A 14,648-nucleotide genomic window follows, 5' to 3' on the forward strand; every position below is an offset into this window, starting at 1 on the left:
TAAGATGTTAAAGCAATATTCAAATATTAGCAGTTGGGCTTAGGAGACCCTGTAATTAACCCTGCTGATCTACCTAAGTATGAAGCCCTTATCCATTTCTTGTTAGAAATTGCTCTAGTTGTTAATTTTCTTGCCCAGGTGGTGGTGGTGGTGGAACAAAAACCAAAGAACCCATTTCACAGAAGTGTTGTGAGATTACATGTAAGGATATCAGCACAATGCCTGGCATGCAGAAGATAACACCTTTACATGCAGGAGAGTTCTCCTACTGGGAAGGGAGATCATGTGATCAGCTTTCTGAATCAGACCCAGTTAGGTCTCCTCTTTCCTTTGTAGTCTTTGATCCCTAGCTCCTCTCTTTCAAGTCTCCAATTTCAGATATCACTCATGTCTCTCATGAACATTTTGTGGTCAATCTCAGGATAGACAATATTCCCAAGTAAATCAATTTTGTTAGATAGTAATAAAGATATATTAACCCCCCCCCCCCCCAAAAAAAAAAGAAAAGAAAAAGAAAAAAGAAAGAAAGGCAGCCTACAGGAATTTCATCTGATTCTCTATTTAGGGTATTATTTGAAGACCTTTAGCAATTCATAAAAAAATAGGGATGTAGCCTCTACAGAAAGTAGCGACCTTCAAGAGATCAGAGATCACAGTCTCATAGGCCTGCAGACCCAAATATGAAAACTCATGTGTTCAGACACTGGAGAAAATGAACAAAAATATAACATTTAATTTCACAAATATTATGTTCTACAATCCTTTATAATTCCCAATTATCATAGAGAAAGTAAGGAGCAAAAGCTCTCAATTAGTGAATTACCTAATTACTAAAAGATTATGCCAACTGCGAACTGAAAGATAAGTGGAAGTGCAAGTATGATAATGATGCTTAGAATCATTGATCACTTTCCTACCTCAAAACAGACTACATAGAGAATCTATCAGAGAGATTTATTTCTATTTTTATTTTGCCCAATTCTACATGTTTTACTAAAAAAAAATAAATTCTAGCTAAAATAAAGCAAATAACGGGCATATAAGTAAGACTGATATTGGAATTTCATGTGCAGGTTTTATATAGTTGTGACTCATGTCAATACATGGATTGATTTTCTGGACAAGGCATTGTATATGGAATGAGGTGAGAAATATGAGTTCAAATACATTGACTCACCCAACTTTACGAAGTTGCTCAGTGAGTTTATTTTTCATGCCACACAAAATGTGAGCTTCACCTTAACCCTGTGAATTATTGCCATCTGGTTTCCATTATACAAAAAGCATTGATTTCAGGCTCATTGATGTTTTGTGTAACACATATAATATATGTTTTTACAACATACATGTACAATTCAATGTAAACAAGAAAAATACTTGACCCAAAATGGTATTTGAAAGAAGGAATTGGCAGCCTTCCATGGAGCTTTAGAGCATAAAAGAGTAAATTTGTTTAACAGCTGACAAGTAAGTGACTCAGGCTTAGTGTAATCAATGGGTCAGATATATTTTTCAATATTTATAAATAAAATTACACTATGCAAATGGAAGCTAGCCAGTATATTTCAATGTGAAGAAATACCAGTCTTTGTATAAAAGTTGTTTTTCCTTTTTCTGATTATTTTATTTTTTATTATGGAATTCATCAAGTTAAAGAGATTCAGGAAGCCTGCCTATTTTGGACCCCTGAGCACTACCCAAGCAGGTTTTAACACAACTGAATAACCCATGCAGCAATTACAAGAATGCCACCTTATTTCTAACCACACGTTTGTTTTTCTGCCCAGTCCTACACTATTTAGGAGATATTGTCCTTCTATTGACACTCATCATGTTAGAATATTAGGATTATACTCATTTATATTTTATTTATTTGGGATTAAGAATCTGACCTTAAAGGGCCTTAAGCCGTTTTTACATGGAAGATAAAGTGAAAAAATGCATGTATTTGTTTGCAGAATGTGAACTTTGGACCTGCTAGGAACCATATATATCTAAGACAATAAAATGCTGCCAGGATTCACCATCCATTACCCTGCAATCTCTGAGTGGTCAGATTCACGCTGATGGATGCCAGTTAACAAAACCAATTGTGTTTCACATAGGACAATTGTCCTCAGTCTGCCTCTGGAGCTTTTTACTTCTCTAGTGGCCCCATGACCTCAGTCACCACTTTTGATCATACTACCATCTCTGTAGTGGAGAAAAAGACACTAAAAGTAGGCGAGAAACCCTACCCTGTAGGTAGAATCTGTTACTACCTGTCCTTGACACGTCCTCTAGGATCTAGCTATGATTCTGACAGTAATTAAAACAAAGACTTTTAGATTTTTCTGGCAATCACAATATGCCATATGGATATATAAAGAGAAATAGAATAAGGCTTCTGGATAATTTCACTTAGAATTTCCCTCTTGAATATAGATACATATATTAAAAAATGAAGCTGGGAATAAGAGAGAGCTGCATAGCACTCTTCACCACTTCCCCCGTCCCACCTCAGGTCATGTCCTATAAGCAGCATGTGAGCTTGCTCTTCACAGGACAAAAGAAGCCAAGAATCCTCACACAATTCTTCTTTTTCAGGTAATTGAAAAAAAAAATCCTATCAATTTGCTTACAAAGAGTTAATTTTACATAAAAATCACCAGAAAGAATTAAAATTCTGAATAAAATAAAATTGAAAATTCCATTGTAGAAGATATGCTGTAAGTTAGAAGCTTAATAGTTCCACGACAGGACAATAACATGATCATGAAGGTGGGTTTCACAGGAGGGGGTTGATCCATTTCACTGTGGATGTGCTGACCCTGAGAGTTCTCCCAAAGTGGGAAACTCAACTTCATAAGTCATGGTAATGAAAACCGTGCTCACACTCTCCCATGAAGTTCAAATAGTTATAAACTTTAATATTAACAGTTTTACCAGGACAGTAAATTCATTAAAAAAATTGTTTAGTATTAAATGTGGACCTATAAGCAGTATCCAAAGGTGGAACAAAATACACATGAGAGGAGATTTATAGACAATATGGAGCAGAGACTGAAGGAAAGGCCATCAAGAGATTACCCCACCTGGGGATTCATCCCATATATAGTCACCAAACCCACACACTATTGTGGATGCAAGTGCTAGCTGACAGGAGCCTAATATAGCTGTCTCCTGAGAGGCTTTGCCAATGCCTGACAAATACAGAGGTAGATGCTCTCGCTCAACCACTGGACTGAGTACAAGGTCCCCAATGGAGGAGTTAGAGAGAGGACAGAAGGAGCTAGAGGAGCTTGCAGCCCCATAAGAGGAACAATAATATGAACCAACCAGTAGCCCCAGAGCTCCCAGGGTCTAAATTACCAACTAAAGAATACACATGTGCCTGCTCCTTGTTGGCAAGTCCAGGAGAGAGGAGAGACGTCCTGATCCCGCTGGGTCTCTCTGGACTGAGCTGGATGGCCAGTGTTGATGGCCCAAAAGAAACACACCCGAGTCAGGAGTCTTATCAAAGCAGGATATCAACTTTATGGCATTATCCTCTTGCTTATATAAGTTCAGAACATAGGTGGGGGATTTTGGATAGGGTAAGATGACACAGGAGGCAGAGAAGGGTGATGGAGTGAAGAGTGAAGGATATGGAGTGACTGACAGGGCATGGAGGGGCAGAGGCCAAACAGGTCTCACTGAGTTATCCTGATAAGAAGAAAGTGACTGATACAGGTCTCAAAACTGGAGCCAGGCTCAGGATCTCCCAGAAGGTCATAGAAACTCGAGCCAGGCTTGGGTATGTCCGCAAGGCCCAAAACAGGGCCAAAATGGGGCCCAACACACATGGAGGGACCCATGGCTCTAGCTGCATATGTCGCAGAAGATGGCCTTGTTGGACATCATGGTGGGAGTGGCCCTTGGTCCTGTGAAGGCTTGATGCCCCAGTGTAGGGGAATGCCAGGATAGGGAAGCAGATGTAGGAAGGTTGGTGAGCAGGGAGAGGGAGGCTTTGTAGAGGATTTTCAGAGGGGAAACTAGGAAAGGGATTAACATTTGAAATGTAAATAAAGAACATATCTAATAAAAGAAAATTTAAAAAGGTATATTTAAAATTAAGTATCTTTAAACAAATAAATCGCTTTGAAATCTCAAATTACTTACATTGTTATTTGTCTTTTGTAGTACTCTTTTAGAAATATCATGTTCCCAGAGAAAATTTTACCAAAATTTTCTGTAGAATATAACACCTGGGTTTCATTCTCTTGGACTTAAATCTAGAAGAATCTCTTGGAAGTGAACTGTGGTCAACACAATTTTTAATTTAAAAGAAAACTCCACTACTGTTTCATAACATGCCAAAATCACATGACTTGATCACATAGCACACCAACATTATAGCACACATGTGTTATTCTTAACTAAGTCAATCTATTGCTTGCTTATAATAGGGAGTAGAATATACTTGGATTATTGTATCTGGGTAAGGTGATGAATTCTCCGTAAAAAGGGCTGATTTAAGCTTCAGCCTATAAAAACTGAAAAGTAACATCACCGTCCTATATTCGTTTACCATCTGCCATGAAATTACATCCATCTATTTCAGGGGGAAAAATAGCCAACAGAGATAAATCTAAGTTCACTAAAAAGAGTTTGTGTTTACGGCAGTGCCCAGCATGCTGGTATTGCTTAATAAATGTCAGATCTGATGGATAATATTCATTTAGATGTTACATGCTTGCTTTTATATTTCCCACTGCAAAGCTTTGAATTATAGGCAGTGCAGTTAAATGTCTTTATTCTAATTTAATTTCACAATACCTAATTATGGAAGCTTACAATATTTAGTTTGAGTGTCTTAGGACTAAAGAATCATTGCTATTTGTGTTTTCTATTCAATTGCACACATGCCAGCAAGCACTTACTGCAACCTCTCAGGAGCAGGCAGGAAGATGCATGTGGATCAGGACTTACAACTCCCATCTTCAATAGCATCGCAACCTAATGGAAGAAATATATACAGTTGTAATTAACTATAAACCTATGTATCATTGAATTCATTATTTTGAGAGCACACATTTTGTGCATTTATTTACTTTGGATCAACGTCCATTTAATACATTGTTTCCTCCTCATCTTTAATTATAAAAGTTCCATTAAGCGATATTCCATCTACTTTTGCCACATAATTCAATAGGAAGTATGGCAACATGTAGGTTTGAAATGAGTTTGGGAATATTACATAAAAATCTTATTGATAAATGAATAACATTTAACAATTTAGAAATACATATCGGCCACAATGCAGCGAGAGAAAAACTCCACTCTAAATGTTTTAACCAAGGAATGCTGAAAAAGTTAAACTTTACTCAAGAGTGAATAAGATTCTAAGTCTGGAAAAAAAAAAAAGGTGTGTTAAATAAATTAAGTAACTCCCTTTATCTACGGACCTTAAGTTTTTCCAAACAAAAACCCTGGTGAGTCTTTGCATTTTACCACGATGCACAATCTGCTTGGAGCAACATATTTCTCATTTAGAAGGAAATGCTTTCTGATTTTTTTTCAAGACTAATTTTTACATGGAGATCTCATTAAGGAGAGAATGCTCCCGTAAAAAGTGTTCCTCTTGATTAGGCATGTGAGGAAATAGTCTTTTCAAGCTCAGGTGACATAAAGTTATTTCTAAACACTCACAGAATTATTTTTTTTTCTTTAAAAAATATTCAGTCAGTTTTGTGAAACTTCTTTCTTTTCTTATGTACTTGAAAAGATTTTTAAAAATAAGTATCAAAGTTAATTTACTGTTCTGGGATTTAAGAAAGCATAATATCTCTTTAAAATACATGAAGACTATTAAAAAACTTTGACCAATGTTTCATCCTTGGGAGCTATTAGAAATGTCAGACCATATAACCATATACCTGATACAATTTTTTAACTATTTTTTCTTCAAAAGATACTCACTAAAGAGTTCATTGGGAAATAAGCCATGCATGCAGTAATGTTTCAGTTTGAACAATCAAGTTGTCAGCTAATTAAGATGGAACAGAAATGAAGGTACAAGACACATTAAGTATTTATGCCAAGAAAAGATTGTTCATCACAAGCTGATGTCAAAACATCAGTGTAATCATTGCTTATATTTTTGTGGAACAAGAAATTCTCTTCTATGTGATATGATTTTAAATTATGCAACCATTCTTATATCAACAGTATTTTAACTTCTTTTCTATTATTAATTGCTCAGTTTATTTATTTACATTTCAAATATTGCCCCCCTCCCAGTATCCCCTCTGAAAATGCCCCATCCCATCCCCCTCCCCTTTGTCTCTAAGAGAGTGCTCCCCCCAATTCTTACCTCACCTCTCTAGCATTCCCCTATACTGAGGCATCAAACCTCCACAGGAATAAGGAATTTTCACTCCTGTTGATGCCAGATAAAGAAATCAATCCTCTGCTACATATGTAATTGGAGCCATGAAGTCTGAGTAAGTATACTATGAAATATTGCTATTACTAGACACCAACATTTCGGACAAGCTACATAGACTTTATAAAAAACAAAACTAAACAGTTTCAAAATACAGCTATTATTAACAATGTAGTACCTTTAAATTCTAGCTCTGCAATCTGGAGCCTGGCACTATTTGTTACCAGGACTATGCTGCATCAAATCTTTTCAAGAACAAGTGATTTTTTGGCAAAGAGTGCATTGCTCACAAAAGAGCTTACCTGTGGTCCAGTCTCCTCATCTGTAAAGTAGGGTGACTGGAATGTCTCCCTGATAGAGATGGACAGAGATTCATTACTGTAGAAAACATTCTTCAAGTTGAGTCTGCTGATAGTACATGCCCATCCAGACTTTGATTTCTGCTCAAATGTGAGCGTATATTGGTAACTGTTTTTTTTCTAAGAGTTTAATTCATTCATTTATAAATTAATACATTCCTAAATATAGCATAATAGGTTAACTGAGTAGTTCTTAATATCAGTGGATGCCATAAAGTATCAAAAGAACAGTCTATATCAATATTAGAAAAGGTATTAACTTTATTAATAACTAATTAATTTAAAAGCAACTAAGAAATGAAAATTGCTGACTGCCACATTTTCTGAAAATTTTGTTAAATCTACTCTGTAAATTATTTAAATATGATTTTTAACAGATATTTTCTTTATTTACATTTCAAATGTTATCCCCTTTCCTAGTTTCCCCTCCAAAAATCCCCTATTCCCTTCCCCCTCCCCTTGCTCATCAACACACCCACTCCAAATTTCTGGTCTGGCATTCCCCTATACTGGGGTATCAAACCTTCACAGGTCCAAAGGCCTCTCCTTCCATTGATGACTGACTAGTACATCCTCTGCTACATATGCAGCTAGAGTAATGAGTCCAACCACATGTTTTTGTTTTTTTTCTTTTCCCTTGGGTATTTATTTCAATTACATTTCCAATGCTATCCCAAAAGTCCTCCACACGCTCCCCCACCCACTCCCAATTCTTGGCCCTGGCGTTACCCTGTACTGAGGCAAATAAAGTTTGCACGACCAGTGGCCCTCTCTTTCCACTGATGGCCGACTAGGCCATCTTCTGATTCATATGCAGCTAGAGACACGAGCTCCAGGAGGGGTATTGGTTCGTTCATTATGTTGTTCCACCTATAGGATTGCAGATCCCTTCAGCTATTGAGTACTTTCCCTAGCTCCTCCATTGGGGGCCCTGTGATCCATCCAATAGCTGACTGTGAGCATCCACTTCTGTGTTTGCCAGGCCCCGGCATAGTCTCATAAGAGACACCTATATCTGGGTCCTTTTAGCAAAATCTTGCTAGTGTATGCAATGGTGTCAGCGTTTGGAAGCTGATTATGGGATGGATCCCCAGATATGGCAGTTTCTAGATGGTCCATCTTTTCATCTCAGCTCCAAACTTTGTCTCTGTAACTCCTTCCATGGGTGTTTTATTCACAATTCTAAGAACGGGCAAAGTGTCCACACTTTGGTCTTCCTTCTTCTTGAGTTTCATGCGTTTAGCAAACTGTATCTTATATCTTGGGTATTCTAAATTTCTGGGCTAATACCCACTTATCAGTGAGTACATATTGTGCGAGTTCTTTTGTGTTTGGGTTACCTCACTCAGAATGATGCCCTCCAGGTCCATCCATTTGCCTAGGAATTTCATAAATTCATTCTTTTCAATAGCTGAGTAGTACTCCATTGTGTAAATGTACTACATTTTCTTATCCATTCCTCTGTTGAGGGCTATCTGGGTTCTTTCCAGCTTCTGGCTATTATAAATAAGGCTGCTATGAACATAGTGGAGCATGTGTCCTTCTTACCGGTTGGAACATCTTCTGGATATATGCCCAGGAGAGGTATTGCAGTATCCTCCGGTAGTACTATGTCCAATTTTCTGAGGAACTGCCAGACTGATTTCCAGAGTGGTTGTACAAGCTTGCAATCCCATCAACAATGGAGGAGTGGTTTGTTTGTTTATTTGTTTGTTTTTTGATTGGCGGTTTATTTCCAGAGAGCTCTGCTGGTTAGTTCACACTGTTGTTCCTCCTATGGGGCTGCAAAGGTTTTATTTATTACTGTTAAATATAAAATCCTATATTGTATATAACATGTAATTTACTTCTCTCTTTTTTTTTTGTTTGTTTGTTTGTTTGTTTGTTTTTTGTTTTTGAGACAGGGTTTCTCTGCATAGCCCTGGCTGTGTTGGAACTCACTTTGTAGACCAGGCTGGCCTCGAACTCAGAAATCCACCTGCCTCTGCCTCCCAAGTGCTGGGATTAAATGCGTGTACCACCACCACCCAGCTTACTTCTCCTTTCTTATATATCTGAAATCAAATTGAGAATATGCCTAGAAGAAATTTTTCATGAAATATAGTCTTCAGCATTTGAGCTTATGATCAGTTGTTTCCTATATCTTTATGTTGGAATATCATATATGTTGAAGGGTGTAATCCATACATTTTTATGTCTGTTTGGCTCCTCAGAAATTTCAGTAAATGTGCATCCAATTCATTATATACAGAAATTAAGATTAATATTAAAATTAAAATTACATTGGAGAAAGTAGTCAAAATTTTAAACATTTAATTTCCAGTTTCATCTGTGTATATTTCCATAACAAAGTACATTGCATCTTCTTTTCTTCCTCCTCCTCCTCCTCCCTCCTCTTCTTATTACTATTATCTATTCACTTTATATCCAGCTCACTGCCCCCTCCTGGTCACCCCACACACAATCCTTCCCAATATCCTCTCCCCTTTTCCTCTGAGCCTATGGTGTACCCACTGCATTATACCCTCACCCTGCCAAATCATCTCTGTGTAGCTAGGTGCATTCTCTCCTACTGAGACCAGACAAAGGAGCCCAGCTAGAAGAACATATTGCACATGCATGCAATAGATTTTTGGATAGCCCCAGTTCCAGCTGTTCAAGACACACATGAAGACCAAGCTACACATCTAATGCATATGTGTGGGGAGGCCTAGCTCCAGCTGGTGAATATTCTTGGTTAGATGGTTCAGAATCTGAGAGCCCCAAGGATCATGGTTAGTTGCCTGTTGGTTCTCCTTGGGGATATGCATGATATATACTCACTCATAAAATGATATTAACCATAAAATACAGGATGCCCATAATACAGTCCACAGACCCAAAGAAACTAAACAAGGAGTAAAGTATGTTTTTAACTCTTAAAGCTAGGACTATGAGGAACGAATAAAGAAGATTAGAAAGACATTCAGACTATGACAATGTTGGTCTATATTTTTAAATATTGGTTTCTCTTTCTAGGTAAAATTGGAAAAATATTGCAATGGTGTTTGCAAAGGCAGTGTCAACATATTTTAGAGAAAAATCTTTGCAAGTAGAATTGCAAAACTTCTGTAAGGAAAAGGACACTGTCAATAGGGACAAAACAGCAACCAACAGATTGGGAAAAGATCTTTACCAACTCTACATCTGATAGAGTGCTAATATCCAACATATACAAAAAAAAAAAGTTAGAATCTAGTGAATCAAATAACCTTATTAAAAATGGGCACAGAGCTAAACAAAGAATTCTCAATGAGGAATATTGAATGGCTGAGAATTGCCTAAAGAAATGTTCAACATCCTCAGTCTTCAGAGAAATACAAATTAAAGTAACCCTGAGATTCCACCTCATACCAGTCAGAATAGCTAAAATCAAAGATTCACATAAGAACAGATGCTCACAAGGATGTGGGGAAAGAGGAACACTCCTCCTTTGTTGGTGGAATTGCAAGCTGGTACAACCACTCTGCAAATCAGTCTGGCATTTCCTCAGAAAATTGGACATAGTATTACCTGAGGACCCAGCTATACCACTCCAGGGCATTTATCCAAAAGGTGCTCCAAAATATAACAAGGACACATGCTCTACTATGTTAATAGCAGCCTTATTTATAATCGCCAGAATCTGGAAAAAAACCCATATGTCCTCCAACAGAGGAACGGATACAAGAAATGTGATACATTTACACAATGGAGTACTAATCAGCTATTAAAAGACAAAAAGACCACCAACAGATTGGGAAAGGATCTTTACCTATCCTAAATCAGATAGGGGACTAATATCCAATACATATAAAGAACTCAAGAAGATGGACTCCAGAAAATCAAATAACCCCATTAAAAAATGGGGCTCAGAACTGAACAAAGAATTCTCACCTGAGGAATACCGAATGGCAGAGAAGCACCTGAAAAAATGTTCACCATCCTTAATCATCAGGGAAATGCAACTCAAAACAACACTGAGATTCCACCTCACACCAGTCAGAATGGCTAAGATCAAAAATTCAGGTGACAGCAGATGCTGGCAAGGATGTGGAGAAAGAGGAACACTCCTCCATTGTTGGTGGGATTGCAAGCTTGTACATCCACTCTGGAAATCAGTTTGGCGGTTCCTCAGAAAATTGGACATAATACTACCAGAGGATCCAGCAATACCTCTCCTGGGCATATATCCAGATGTTCCAACAGGTAAGAAGGACACATGCTCCACTATGTTCATAGCAGCCTTATTTATAATAGCCAGAAGCTGGAAAGAACACAGATGCCCCTCAACAGAGGAATGGATACAGAAAATGTAGTTCATTTACACAATGGAATACTACTCAGCTATTAAAAGGAATGAATTAATGAATTTCCTAGGCAAATGGATGGACCTGGAGGGCATCATCCTGAGTGAGGTAACACAATCACAAAGGAACTCACACAATATGTACTCACTGATAAGTGGATATTAGCCCCAAAACTTAGGATACCCAAGATATAAGATACAATTTGTTAAACGCATGAAACTCAAAAAGAATGAAGACCAAAGTGTGGACACTGTGCCCCTTCTTAGAATTGGGAAAAAAAAAACACCCATGGAAAGAGTTACAGAGATAAAGTTTGGAGCTGTGAGGAAAGGATGGACCATCTAAAGACTGCCATATCCAGGGATCCATCCCATAATCATCTTCCAAATGCTGACAGCATTGCATACACTAGCAAGATTTTGCTGAAAGGACCCAGATATAGCTGTCTCTTGTGAGACAATGCTGGGGCCTAGCAAACACAGAAGTGGATGCTCACAGTCAGCTACTGGATGGATCACATTGCCCCCAATGGAGGAGCTAGAGAAAGTACCCAAGGAGCTAAAGGGATCTGCAACCCTATAGGTGGAACAACATTATGAACTAACCAGTACCCCAGAGCTCTTGACTCTAGCTGCATATGTATCAAAAGATGGCCTAGTCAGCCATCACTGTAAAGAGAGACCCATTGAACTTGCAAACTTTATATGCCTCAGTACTGGGGAATGCCAGAGCCAAAAAGTGGGAGTGGGTGGGTAGGGGAGTGTGGTGGGGGTGTGTATTGGGGACTTTTTGGATAGCATTGGAAATTTAAATGAGGAAAATACCTAATTAAAAAAATTAATTCTCAAAAAAAAAAAACAATGACTTCATGAAATTCATAGGCAAATGGATGGAACTAGAAAATATCTTCCTGAATGAGGCAACCCAGTCACAAAAGACATGGAATGCCCTCACTTATAAGTGGGTATTAGCCCAAAAGCTCAGGATACCTAACATTGGAAATGTAATTGAGGAAAATATATAATAAAAAATATATAAAAAAAAAGAAGGAAGACCAAAGTATGGATGCTTCAGTCCTTCATAGAAGGGGGAACAAAATACTAAAGGGATGAAATATAAAAACAAAGGGTGCAGCAGAGACTGAAGACAAGAAAATCCAGAGCCATGCCACCTGGGTATTCATCCCATATACAGACATCAAACCCAGACACTATTATGGACAGTGCTTGCTGACAGGAGCCTGATATAGCTGTCTGCTTTGAAGGTCTGCCAGAGCCTAGCAAATACAGAGGCGGATCCTCACAGCCAAGCATTGGATTGAATATAGGATTCCCAAATGGAGGAGTTAGAGAAAAGACTGAAGGAGCTGAAGGAGTTTTCAATCCCATAGGAAGAACAATATCAACCAACCACACAGACACACACACACACACACACACACACACACACACACACACACACACACACACCACAAAGCTCCCAGGGACTAAACCACCAGCCAAAGAGTAAGCTTAGAGTGACCTATGGCTCCAGCTGCATATGTAGCAGAAGATGGCCTTATTGGACAACAATGGGAGGAGGCCCTTGGTGCTGTGAAAGCCAGGTGTCCCAGTCTAGGGGAATGCCAAGTTGCAGAGGTGAGGGTGGGTGGGTGGGGTAGCACCTTTGTAGAAGCAACAGGCTGGGGGATGGAATAAGGGGATTTCCGGGCGGGAGGTCAAAACAGGCAAGGGGATAACATCTGAAAAGACATCTTTTTTTGTTTTTGTTTTTTGTTTTTTTTTTTTTTTGAGTCAGGGTTTCTCTGTATAGCCCTGGCTGTCCTGGAACTCACTTTGTAGACCAGGCTGGCCTCGAACTCAGAAATCTGCCTGCCTCTGCCTCCCGAATGCTGGAATTAAAGGAGTGAGCCACCACACCCAGCCTCTGAAAAGGCATCTTAATGATACAGTGTCAAAAATTGGATTATGCAGTCATTTATGAGGTACAAAAGGGTGAAAGTTGCAATTGTGGTTAATGCAAAGATTAGAAATATCCCATAGTTATAAATTTCATTATGTTTTAAAGATAGGTACGAGTTGTGTATAAACACTGGTACAAATTTGGAACTAGATGAAATGGTAACTGTGTACTAAATGACCTATATGGTGATGTTTATTTCAAAGACAAACCATTAATGGCAAATACCCAATGATTCTGATTCTCAGGCAACATCTTTCCAACGAGCAACATGTAAGAGAAATGGAACCTCTTGATACCTCTTGACCCAGATTTCCCCAGTCTCCTTGTGTGTTTCATATAAAACAGGCTTGGGTCACTTCTATAGACTTTTTATATACAGTTTTGGTTTTGTTAAATTCATTTTTCCTTCTAAATCAGAGTTTCTTATTTCCTCTAAATGACATATTACTTAGAGTGGATCCCTACTTTTTTCCCTGTTTTCTTTTTCCAATAAACATTTTAAATATATTTTGTTTATTTGTTTTACATACATGGTTCAAAATAAACAGGTACCAATCCATAACAGATAAGTCAGGCAGTGTTGGCACAAGGCTTTATTCACAGCACTCTGTAGGTAGAGTCAAGAGGATTTCTTATTGGAAGTCAGACTGTTCTACTAGTGAGTTTCACAACAGCTAGGACTACACAAAGAAACTCTGGAAAAAACCAGAAAGTATTCAGTGAAAGGTCCAAAGTCAGAAAAGTGTAATTTTTTGCCGCAGGTACAGAAAAATGTAATTAATAATGGAAATAAATCCCTCATCATTAGGATACATGAGAAGTTAATTTTAGATATTCTGGCTAGGTGATATTTTCCAGAATATTCAGACAGCAGAGATATATTTGAATACTAAAAATATTCTCTTAGTCAAACACAAACTCCAATGCTGGACATTTACAAAAAATAATAACAGCATATAGCATATGTATTTTTGAGAGATCATAAAACTGGAAAGCTTCACTTATCTTTAGTATGATGCTATCCCCAGATATTTATATTAGTAAAACGTGTATACCAAGTAAAACTACATACACTTCATATACTAATATAGTGGTTATTATAACCTAATCACCAGTATGCTGGTTGATTCAGTATAGCAGTTCTGTCGGGAATAATAAATCTACTATGCAGAAAACCTTTGACATTTTTCTATGCATTCACCTTAATCCTCCTTAAGCTCATGCTGATAACTCATTTTATGACTTATTCTTGTGTCCTGAAGTTGTCACGAGGTCATCATGTGTAGTTATATATTGAAACTGTTTCCAAAGTTTTCTTGGCATCCTGTGTCTTTATATAATAACCTAAATGGTTTTTCAGATAAGAATTTGAAGCTTTCAATTTGAATTGATTCATGCTTTCAATAGAGCAAAATACCTTCTTAAATACTCTACTACTTTACAAAAACTCCACAGGATACTCAATTCTGAACTGTTATAAATTAAGTGATCCTTTTGAAGGTTTTAAACATCAAAGATGAAAGCACCTGGTCTTGATGTTCAGCATCATCATGCTGAGGAAGATGCTTTCATGCCATTAATGAAGAACTGGGT

The sequence above is a fragment of the Mus caroli genome, unplaced genomic scaffold (genome assembly GCF_978045245.1).
Source record: "Mus caroli unplaced genomic scaffold, Mus_caroli_1 scaffold_14, whole genome shotgun sequence".
NCBI classification, from domain to species: Eukaryota; Metazoa; Chordata; class Mammalia; order Rodentia; family Muridae; genus Mus; species Mus caroli.